At 41.2% G+C, this 12,240-nt stretch overlaps 1 protein-coding gene and 1 pseudogene across 2 annotated transcripts in view; one reads left to right on the top strand and one right to left on the bottom strand.

Annotated features, from left to right (window-relative positions):
* The window catches only part of Bmp3 (bone morphogenetic protein 3), a 31,014-nt gene that overhangs the window by 4,452 nt on the left and 14,322 nt on the right, over window positions 1-12,240 (top strand). The gene's annotated exons all lie outside the window — the stretch shown is intronic.
* Window positions 7,333-7,658, bottom strand: LOC114695721 (annotated as a pseudogene).

Below are 12,240 nucleotides of genomic sequence, written 5' to 3' on the forward strand. Positions count from 1 at the left end.
TTTACTGTAATAGGCAAGACAGCTTTACAATTCCTGACATTTAAAAATCCATAATACCATGGATTCTTGATTATTCATGCTGGATGGAAAGGAAAAAAGAGAATGAATTACATTTTTTTAAAAATTCAAATGTAGCTTTGTAGTGTAGTTACACGCACTCAAAGACCCCAAGAGACTGTGAAGGTCAATGTGAAAAACTTCTAAGCAGATAATTCATTCAAGCAGATGATTTACTCAATTTTATGGACTAAAAATGCATACATAATAAGGAATTGAGAGAGTTACATACATTACCTGAGCCATGGAAGTTCATAAGTGCTTGTTTGATTGGTTCAAATATTTTAATTAGATAGAAATGTGAAGGCTAAATTTACTTTTTAAAGTATTTTTGCATTATAAACTTTTATATTAGGAAGACATATTGAAGAAAACAGGTCCTTTAATGGGAGCAGAAATGGGCTTCATAGTATATTTGCTGGATGAATTTTCAGCATACAGATCTAATTTCAAAACCCATTCTTTCTAGTGGCTTGATCTTATTTTATAAAGGAAAATTTCAGAGAAAGAGGTCTCTGGAAGGTATTATATAGAATTGGGTGCCGAGGTCAAATGGGTTGGGAAAAAATGATCAACATGGAATAGGCCCTTTAGTGATAGTGTCTTCTCAAAAGAACAAATTTTCTCCTTTTTCCTCAATAGAACCTTCTGAGAATTGTGGCACTAGGACGTCTAGTTGGAAAAATCTTGCTTCAAAAGCATCCTAATTCACCATAAAAGATCCGCAAAATTCAATGACTGTCTCTCACTGCAAGTGAGCGGGGCTCTCACTTCCCAGCTGTACCGGCTTGGGACATATGATTACACTGTCACTTTTGGGACTTAGTCCACTTGGGACTGTCCTGTCTTCTTGGTTCCAGGTTATGAACTTCTCTGAGTATAAATGTGGAGTCCCTTTGTCTTGGCTTTTTTTTTTTCTCCACGTCTGTAGGAGATGTCTTTCATTGTTTTCTTCTCCATGATTGGTATTTATTGTTTTACAGCAGGCATAATAGCTTGAAAAGAAAAGTTATGTTATTTGTGGAAAAATACAGTAGTGGAAATACACATCACTTCATTAATATTTGGGTCAGCATTCATAGCTTGATGAAAGGAACATTTACTCAAGACTTCTATCAGGTGTTTTATCTCCAGTATCTGCTGTATTTAACAGATATTTTGAAGTTATACTTATCAGGAAGCATGCGACAATTGTTGGGCAACTTGACATTCATTGTCTATGATCTAATCATAATGGGGAAGAATTTTTATATCCAAATTATGATGATTTCTCCCATTTGTTGATTTTGTAAATCCTGATAATTAGTATCTCCATCATTTTGTTGTAGTAATAGTAGCAGAAAATTTGAATTCTTACTGTTAAGAATTCTGTCATTAAACAGACTTTGAGAGAGAGAGAGAGAGAGAGAGAGAGAGAGAGAGAGAGAGAGAGAGAGTATGCTGTCTGTGTGCTGTCTATGTGTGAGAATGCCATGTGTATCTAGATGTCCTTAGAAACCCGATGAGAGTGTCAAATCCCTTAGAGCTGAGTTCTGAGAAGACAGTCACCTGCCCTCCAAAGCTGACTGGCCAGCTCTCTCTTTTAATCAACCCATCAGGTCACAAACACCCTGAAAAAGAAGGATGTTAAATTTTCATAAGCTTCTTTTGAAGTTTCCACCATGGAAAAACATAACACACTGAATGAAGCAAGAAATAGAGTACTAGCCAACATTTCAGTGAGTGTTCATCAATGTTGGGATTCTGAACACTCTGAGACCACTCTAGAGGAGTGGTCCTCCGGGCTCAGAAGTGCCCACTTGCCAGGTGAAAGCACAGACCAGAGCTCCACTCCCACAATTTGCTTCAGAATGTCCCCAGTGTTGGCTAAATAGTGCTCACAAGCATCTTGGTGATCTCCATGCCCCACAACATAGACTAACCAGCTTCAAGGAATCTATTAAGAAACGTTGCAACCCTGCTTTGCTCAGTCACCAAGGACAGGGCAGAACTAATCACCTGTTGAAAATGGTGTTGGAATAGCATGGATTATACTATAAGATGAGTTCTCTGTATCTACATCATCCTGCAATACCCAGTGATGCACAAGCACATGCTTACTCCCAACACTGGAGATGCATTTCTATTTTCTGTGAAACCAGAGGAGGAAAGTTTCTGAAAAATATTAAGAATACTCCACATTTCTAAACTTGTTTTGTGTCTTTACATTGATTTTCGTGTGAGTTTCACTCTTTGTTCTGTGAGACAGACTTAGGTTTGGCCAAAATTGGAATTTAAATCTAACTCTTAGGCTTAGCCAACAACAAATAAAACTTCTAGCTCTCTCTCTCTCTCTCTCTCTCTCTCTCTCTCTCTCTCTCTCTCTCTCTCTCTCTCTCACACACACACACACACACACACACACACACACACACACACTCTTCTACATGAAAATAATTTAGCTTGCTGGGTAGTGGTGGTGCACACCTTTAATCTCAGCACTCAGGAGGCAGAGGTAGGTGAATCTCTGAGTTTGAGGTCATCCTGGTCTACAAAGCAGGTTGTAGGGCAGCCAGGGCTAAGCAGAGAAACCCTGTGTCAAAAAACAAACAAACAAACAAACAAACAAACAAACAAAAACAAAAAACCAAAACAAAATAAAAAACAAAGACAAACAAACAAAAAGAAAAGGAAAACATAATTATTTGACTCAACTAATCCCTGAGTTCAGAGGCTACACTCAGTTACATCTTCACATTAACTCATGGAATTATGCTAGAAGTTGCTGTGAATGAAAAATAAACAACACTATACCACATCCTAGCTGTTTAAAATAAAAGGGGTGAACACAAAGAGAATCCTGAAATTTTAGATTACTGACTGCAACTAGTATGTAAAGGAACATTTGACAGGACCTTACTTAGTAAAATAAAAGGAAATGGCTGAAGCTAGTAATACAGTGAGATAACTGTGTCCAAGCACTTTAAGTGATGGCATTCTCAGTCTAGCTAAGGTGCCATGACGACTGTAGTGGAGACAATGGGGCCGATGGGATGGCTGCTATTGACAAGAGAAGATGCACCCTAAAATGAGGTAGGTTGCAGGAGGACTCAGCCAACACACCACGGCCATACCACACAATGCTATTTCAGAGAAATGAAAAAGAAATCCCTCCCTTTAAAAAATAATCATTTTTGCCCTCCGTCGAACCTTCAAAAGTAGTGATGTCTCAAAATCGGATCCCTTTCTCTCACACGTGAGAGGGTTTTCAGCATAATGGGTTTGTTCAGTTGAGAGAGAAGAGACCTAGGGTTTGACTAGTTAGCTTTCAGAAGGCAGGGCTTCTCTCACTTTGCCCTGACGATGTGGGGGGGGGGGGCTGGCCACAGTTTGTCATATGGTGTGAGCTCAGCAAACATTTCAGTCAACGTGAATATGAGGTTGAAGTTGTGAGATGAGAGAAGAAAGTAGCAGCAAAGCTATCAACAACGAACACAATCTTTAAAAATAAATTGACTTTAAAATAATTTCCAGTATGGCCGGGCAGTGGTGGCGCATGCCTTTAATCCCAGCACTTGGGAGGCAGAGGCAGGCGGATCTCTGTGAGTTCGAGGCCAGCCTGGGCTACCAAGTGAGTTCCAGGAAAGGCGCAAAGCTACACAGCGAAACCCTGTCTTGAAAAACCAAAAAAAAAAAAAAAAAAATTTCCAGTATGATGTGCTATCATTAACATATACAACAAGAATGTTATACTTCAAAAAAAAAATAACTGCTTTGATAATTCCTCTTTTCAAATGCACAAGAAGGGAACTGTAGAGGGTCCTCACACTCAAGAATGGCTTCGCCAGCTTTGGGGAATTTGAACTTACTTGACATACTTTTCACCTTGGTGTTAAGTAGGAAACACTCTTGAACTTGGTAAATGTATCAGTTGTTTCTTTAATAAACTGAACAAATGATCTTCAGTATACAGGTGATCCAGAGTGTAAAAGTCACAACGGGCATTCAAAGAGTCACAGGACCTGTCTGCCCCCTGGGAGTTCACAGTCTAGGAATGCCCTTGGGTGGAGGCTCTGTGCACATACACAATTAGTGAACATTTTTCTATTCTAGAAAAACATACATTATCTCATCTTTGGCTGGTGTTTTTCTCTGGACATAGTGAATAGCTGATTTGGGATCCCACAAAACTCATTTGACTGAGACTTCAAAATAACACAAAATGCTGAAAAAGCTGGCGTTTGATTTCAGAGCCTCTATCTGAAAGTCAAAGGCAGCCTGGAGAATGCTGTCAGCCAGTGACTTTTGTGTATCACCCCCACCTTCACCCCCACTCCCAGGCACTGGGCCTTTCTAGCAACTCAACTTCCTCTGGAGAAAGAAATAGGGAGTGGGTGTGGAAACCTCTGCTTAATTACATATTTTCAGTATGATTGAAATATTTTCCCTGCTTCCTAGGGATTTAACTAATCATCAAGATTTCATTTAGTCTATTTGCTTTAACAGACCTTGCATAGAAAGCTTTCCATTGTATCTACTCATTCCCTTTGAAAATGTTCAGTGTGGGCCAGCATGAAAGTGTACTAACTGCTATTACTGTTCCTACATCACCATCTCAGCTAGTCACAAGAGGGTTGATGAACACAAGAAGGCCAAAGTGGTCCTGAGACCCCTAAGTTGGAGCTTAATTATAAACCCCAAACTGGAGTCCACTCCCTAAACTCAGTTTTTGGTTTTGGTTTTTTTTTTTTTTTTTTTTTAGATTAAAAACAGGAACACATCTTCCACCTGTATTTAATGATCAAAATCCTTAGGAATATACAGGTAATAGGCAACCTGAGGTCCCCTCCAAAGGGTTGCTAACTTGCCAGCTAACTTCTGTGCTCCTTCATTTTGTAGTAAGTGAACAAAATTGGTATGTGCATTTTACAAAACAAAATAAAAAGCACTTACTGAACTCAGCTGGAGGGCAGGAAAATGCAATGCAAAGCAAGGCCTTATCATCAAAGGAGTCCACGGTGTGAGGAAGGAGTCCTTGTGCAAAGAAATGATCACAGAGGCCGGGGCCTAGCCGAGGCACGGGTTGTCGGACAACCTCCAGGCTGGGGCAGTTGCCTTCAAGGAAAAGAAAATCTCAGCACCAGCACCCAGAGACTACCTCAGTAGGAGAGCTTGCCTGGCTTGCTCAAGACCCTTTGATGTCCAGCGCAGAAACCCACCTTCCAAAGCACCCTCCAGTGGAGAACTCTTAGGACAGTCAGAACACAAGGTTGTCATTGGCAACGCAGACCACAGTGCAGTAGATGTAGTCTGAGGGAGGAAAATTAAACTTGTGCTGAATGGCCACCAAACAGTATGAAAATAGCACCACCTATTGGTAGCTGTATTTTTCTCATTTAAAAAAAAAAAAAAAAAAAAAAAGCCAGTACTTTCTGCTTTGAAAAAAGCTAGAAACAACCCTACTGTATTTTTTTTTTTTTGCTGTATTTTGCAAGATTGCTAAGAAGTTTCTGGTTCCTGCACACCTTCCACTACAGTGTGGGGACCTTACTATAGTGGTATTGACTTATGACTGTCTCCCTGCAAGTCCCATACATGTTTCTCAGTTAAGTCGGAGTCATGACTTAAATTTCCCTGGATCCAGCCCCAAATTCAGCTATAACTTTAAGATTTCAGTCTCGCCTACGGCACTGAAAGACACATCATGACTGTTCTGAAGCCTCTCACATATTCAAACGCAATTCTTGAAGCTGGAGAGATGGCTCAGAGGCTAAAAGTTGAAACTGCTGTTGGATAGGATAGGCATTTGCTTCCTAGCACCTGCCCCCCACCAGGGGCCTCACAACCACCTGTAGTTATAGGTCTAGGGAGAACAGATGCCTCTTAAAAAATGTGGTTATCACTCCTCGCCAAAGAAGCTTGACTCTACAGCAAATGGAGACAGACCATCACAGAACCCTACAGAACACAATGAGGAGAACAATGGGTCGTGGAGACTCCAGCCCCAGGGGACTCATCCATAGCCCAGCTCCTGCATCTATTGCTCAGGGAACATTGTGAGAAAGGGGGGGAAGCTCACCTGAGCCAGAATGCCAGGAAGTCTTCTCTAAGACTGCTTGAATTAGAAGTAGGCTGCACAAACAAGACCTAATAACAATGGTATCAATATATATGCTAACACTGAAGGGGGAATATCTCACAGGGTCCACCCCTAGACAAAGAGCTATAGGCAACTAATGACCACAGAGAGGAAGGATTAAGCTCTTCCAAGGATGAGCCCCTTAACTCGTTATCCAATACAACATGCTCAGCCCTGAAGCCATATACCATATACAAGAAACAACAAAAAAGGACTCAGCAGGTTGTGTTTATATATTTATAAGGTGTGTGTGTGTGTGTGTGTGTGTGTGTGTGTGTGTGTGTGTGTATGATCATAGTCAAAGAAAAAGAGTCTCGATTTGAGAGTTGGGAGTATCTTAGTGTTTCTAGTTAGTACTACTTCAAGAAGGCTGCACCTCCTATTAGTGCCACTGCCTTTGGGGGCGATTTTCTTTCAAACTACCACATTCCACTCCCTGGCCCCCAAAGGCTTGTAGCTATATCATAATGCAAAAATGCGTTTAGTCCAACTTCAAAAGTCCCCATAGTCTATCACAGTCTCAACGATGTTTCAAAGTTCAAAGTCTCTTCTGAGATCCCTGCAATCTCTTAACTGTAATCTCCCATAAAATCAAAGAGCAGACCACATACTCCCAACCTATAATGGCATTACCGTTCCAAAATGTAGGGAAGGGAGTATAGTGAGGAAATGCTGGGCCAAAGCAAGACCAAAAACCAGCTGGGCAAACTCCAAACTCCGCATCTCCATGTCTGATGTCAAAGTGCTCTTCAGATCTCCAACTCCTTTCAGCTTTGTTGATTGCAACACACTTCTTTCTCTTGGGCTGGTTCCACTCCCAGTTAGCAGTTCTCCCTGGCAGATATCCCATGACTCTGGCATCCCCAACATCTTGAGGTGTCCAAGGAAATCGAGGCATCACTTCACAGCTTCACACAATGGCTTCTCTAGGCCTCTCCATTCAGGGACACCCCTGACACATGCCTAGCCACAGTGGCTTTTCATAGTCTTCCCTTCTCACCCCCCACCATTTTTAATTTATTTAAGATCACCTCCTTACAATTTCCAAAGAGAAAATACAAAAGAAACAGACTGGGTTTCAAACACATAAACAGTGGCTGGAGTGGGAAGCGTGGCTGACGGCACTGTCACAGGACGTCAGCGCACTCCAGGGCACGTCGGTGTTCCTGAGGAATAAACATGGTTTCTCTTTCCCTCCCACTGGGATGTTCTCAGCATAGGTCACTGCTCTTTGACATAGTTTCCATGTAGATGATATGGGGCCTGCATCCTGACGGTTGGACTAGTCCATCCCCGATCCCACGCCAGAACCCATGGCTAATGGCCAAGCTCTTCTTTTAAAAAAGGTGAGAGATAAAACAACTCCTAATCTAAACCCAGTACCTAGCGTCACCACTGCATTGGCCATGCACTGGTCCCACTTTCTGCTGAGGTTGGACTCCAACATCTTCTCCACCAACAACTCCAGAGCTCCCCACAGCCAGCCCCTCGATCTGACTGGTCAGTAGTCTCAAGAGAGCCTTTCCTTAGTCTTGAGGGCAAATTCCACAGGCTCTTCCTTCTATCCTTAACTCCAGAACCATGTGGCCAAAGCTGCCAAGTTCTGCTGCTTACTGTGGCTGGAACATGGTCCCCTTGTTCAATTATACCTTCACCAGCTTTCTGTTTTCCATGGTTACCTTCACTGCCTAAGCTTGCCTGTTCTGGAACTTGCTCTGCAGACCAGGGTGGCCTCCAACTCAGAGATCTACCAGCCTCTGCCTCTGGAGCACTGGGATTAAAGGCCTGCACCACCACACCTGGCTCTAAGCTTTTCTTTAATTCCTTTCAACAAGATGGAAACTTACCTTGGTGGGATCTTTCCCTGAGGTCAGCACTCCCTGTATTTCATTTCTTACTCTATCTCCTTGAACATAGGATTTAGCTCCATTCCACTTCCTGATGCCCTTTTTCTCAATCTATACATTTTGTATTTTTATTTTCTCAGCTTGCTCCTTTTCATTATAAATCAGAATTAGAGCTAACACTAATAACCACATAACCAAGTCTATACTAGGCTGTTTTGAGATTTCCTCTGCCAACAGAATTAGTCTAAAACTCTTTACTTAAGCCTCAGGCTGACTTTTCAGACAAGGGCAAAAAGCAGCCACATTCTTCACCAAAAAAAACACAAGACCAGTCTCTAGGCAACATACTAACATTCTTCTCTCATTCTTAGCACAACTGTCTTCCATGCTCACTAGTATGGTCCAATTAACAGTGCTGAATACATTATTCCACTGCTTTCCTAACCCAAAATACCAAAGTCCAAATTCCTCCAAACAAAACCATAGGCAAGCCTATTACAGCAATACCCCAGTCCCTGATACCAACTTCTGTCTTAGTTAGGGTTTCCATTGCTGTGAAGAGACTCCATGACCACAGCAACTTTTAGAAAGGAAAACTTTTAGTTGGGATGGTTTGCTTACAGTTTCAGAGGAGAAAGAGCTGCTATATGTTGACATGCAGATAATAGGAAGCAGACTGAGTGTCACACTGAGCAAAGCTTGAGCAAAAGAGATCTCAAAGCCCGCCCCCACAGTGACACACTTCCTCCAATAAGGCCACACCCACTTTAACAAAGCACACTTCCTAATAGTGCCATTCCTTTTGGGGATCATTCTCTTTCAAATTACCAGTTACTATTACTGTGATGAAACACCATGCATGATAAAAGCAATTTGGAGAAGAAAAAATTTATGTGGCTTACACTTCCACAGCACTGTTCTTCATCAAGGAAGTCAAGACAGGAACTCAAAAAGGGCAGGAACCTGAAAGCAGGAGCTGATGCAGAGGCTGTGGAGGGGTGCTGCTTACTGGCTTATTCAACAGGCTTTGCTCAGTGGGCTCTATTACAGAACTCAAGACTACCAGCCCACAGACGGCCCCACCCATAGGCTGCTACCACTCCTCCCCTATCAATCACTAATTAAGAAAAACCCCTACAGGGCTACATGCAGCCCAATCTTATGGAGACAGTTTCTTAATTAAGGTTCCTTCCTCTCAGGTAACTCTAGCTTGTATAAAGTGGACATAATACTATCCAGCACAAGATGACTTGAAAAGAGCCAGAAGGAAGGGACATTGAAGGGGTTGGAGGAAGGAAGGGGGGAAGTGATATAAAATAATTACATCTTAATTTAAAACATATTTTAATGGAGAGATGTCTGTGTGGTTAAGAACACTGGGTTCTCTTCCAGAGGACCTGGGTTGGATTCCCAGTATCTATATGGCAGTTCACAACTGTCTGTAACTCCAGTTTCAGAGTATCTGGTTCCCTCTTCTGGACTCATGGGCACCAGGCATACACATGGTGCATAGGCATACATGAAGACAAAGTTTTCATACACATAAACTAAAATTAAACATGTGTTAACCTTTTTAAAGTATTTAATTTAAAATTAAAGGAAAGGAAATAATTCTTGTGGAAGTATCAATCCACTCGCTCTTTCTCTAAGCCAAATATTCTTACTTGTTGAACCCAAAGTTATGATGTGGCTCCCAAACCCTGCCATCTTGGTTACTTTCTTAGTTACCCTCCTCTGAATCAGTAATTAAGAAGAAAACTGGAATTAAGCACCCTGCTGTACGTGTATTTGGTAAGTGCAACATGTGGTTAGCTGCTATGTCCACCGAAAGCACATGAGCTATGTTTGTAAGCTAATAAAGTCTACCTTTATTTTTTAACTCATATTACAACTTGTTATTAACACCTTAAAAATTGTTAAAGTCCACCTTGGACTTGTAATTAGAAATTCAAATCCATATGTGTCTGCATACTTTAGAATACAAACAGTAGATATTAAAGCACTTCCCTCTCGCTGATTTTTAAACTTAGATACTTAAGCGTTATAAGCAAAGTTGTGCAAGGACTTGTGGATAAAGAGAAGCACATGCAAAATTCCTATTTTTTTCTCATCACATGAAAATATTTATTTGAAGGTTGGACAGGGTAGCTTGTGCCTATAAATCTAGCATTTCAAAGGCTGAGGCAGGAGGATTGCTGTGAGTACAGTGCAAAACTGGGCTAAAGTGAATTCCAGGCTAGCCTGAGCTATAATTTGAGATCCTATTGGAAAAAATGATTTGGAAAGTTAAATTACTTTAAGATCTAAAAGAAGAAAAAGTCTGAAAGTAAATGCTTAATAATTGACATGTACTTCTTATAGAGAGGCATGTATCGCACTCTAAAAAAAATCGTACTCTTACAGTGTCCTAATATATGCAATTAATTTTAATCATTTTACCCTAAATTACTTGTCTCATCTTCCTTTCTCCCAGTGAACCCCTTCTTCTTTCCAGCAAGCCTCCCTCTGCTTTCACATCTTGTTTTGGGTGTTCATGACCCACTGAGCTTGGAGTTTCTTTCATGACCTTCGTGGGAGGTTTCTTACCAGTAGTTACATCACTCTTTTAATTGTTGCTCTATACTGATTTGTTCAACTCCATGAACATCCTTCATATATGCATGTAATATGTTGCATTCTTGTTTGTACGAGGTCTTTGACATTCAGGGAGTATTGTCTGTTTCCAGCATGTCTCAATTAGGTACTACCATCCCAGACAGTGAGGTTCCAGTTAGCTGCTTGTTAGTGGGTCTATGTGCTGTGTGTTTTACTGGAGTTCTTTCGATGAATTCTCATAATAGTTCTGTAGTTGATACTACGAAGTGTGCTTTATAGATGAGGGGACCAGCACTTTGGGAGTTTAGCTACTGTCTACAGTACATATGAGTCTGGGTCCTGGGGCTTCAACTTCAAGATAAGGCACTGGGCTGGAATGAGAGAGTTAGGAGGAGAAAGCAATGTGAGAGAATTCTGAGAGCTAATGGACACCAAAGATTGGAGTTGAGGAGGAGGCTAAACGATAGCAGAATACAAGGCAAGAAGAAATGGGCTTGACAGAATGAAACAGTCAGAGATGGGATGTGGAGGAAAGAAGCAAGGTGAGGTTATCAAGTGAGACAGTGACACCCAACCTTTGGAGTTCATCTATTCCCCACCGGTGTGCTTATGGGCAACCTTTGATTGCCATGTGCTTGAAATGGGGTGCCTTCTCTTCCTTGCATTTGAAATGTCCCTCATCTATGTGGAGTTTGGGTAAAAGTATATGTTATGGTGACTGGGCTGAATTAAGGGCAGAGCCCCTGAACAGCCCTGATGCCATGGCTTTGTTATAAAGGTCTGTAAGATATTATCCCAGTGTCACGGATTATACAAATGTGCACAAATGGCAGTTTCCTCCTTTTGCTTCACACAATGTTAAAAATGAGTAAAATGTGTTTCCCATTGCACTTCCCCCATGCTTGGGGACTTGATGAACTCATTTTAAGTTTCCACGTCTTTATAAAAATGTTTTGTTTTTGCTGAAACGTGGTTTTGATCAAGAACATAATTTCACGATTGCGTGTGTGTTTCTGAAATAAGTATGTATATGGAACAAGTGCACAGAGGCAGGCTCTCTGGGACAAATCCCAGGGTTTGGATTCCTCAGGTCCAACCTCAGCCTAGCTGGAACTCAATAGATGATCCTGAAAGAATTGATTTCTGCCTAACCAGCTTCCTTCTCTTTCTGTTGCTAATTTCTCCATCAGAAGAACTAGGAATATGACTTAAACATTTCGGTCATTTTTATTGAACTATTTAAGTTTAGGTTTTGAATTTATAGAGCGCTGAATGAACAACAATGCTGTGCTTCTACATTATAAAGGGGTGGCTCGTTTGTTCAGACAGTATCCAAATACTAAGATCTTGCTCACCTAATCCATGTTTTTTGTCAAGTAGATAGAAGGAGCCATAATTCCTACAATAATGTTAGACTAGGCTCCGATCACACAATAGTAATTTATATTTGCATTTAAGAAATACTAGAACTTTTATGACCATTACACATGTGGCATTACACATAGCATTCTGGCAACACAGGAAGCAGACATTGTAGTCAAAGGCTAGCTTGGTGGCTTCCAACAAAAATTCTGATGGAAAAGTAGTAGTGGTAAGGTAGGCAAGGAATTTAATCAATATGGC

The sequence above is a fragment of the Peromyscus leucopus genome, chromosome 10 (assembly GCF_004664715.2).
Source record: "Peromyscus leucopus breed LL Stock chromosome 10, UCI_PerLeu_2.1, whole genome shotgun sequence".
Taxonomy (NCBI): Eukaryota; Metazoa; Chordata; class Mammalia; order Rodentia; family Cricetidae; genus Peromyscus; species Peromyscus leucopus.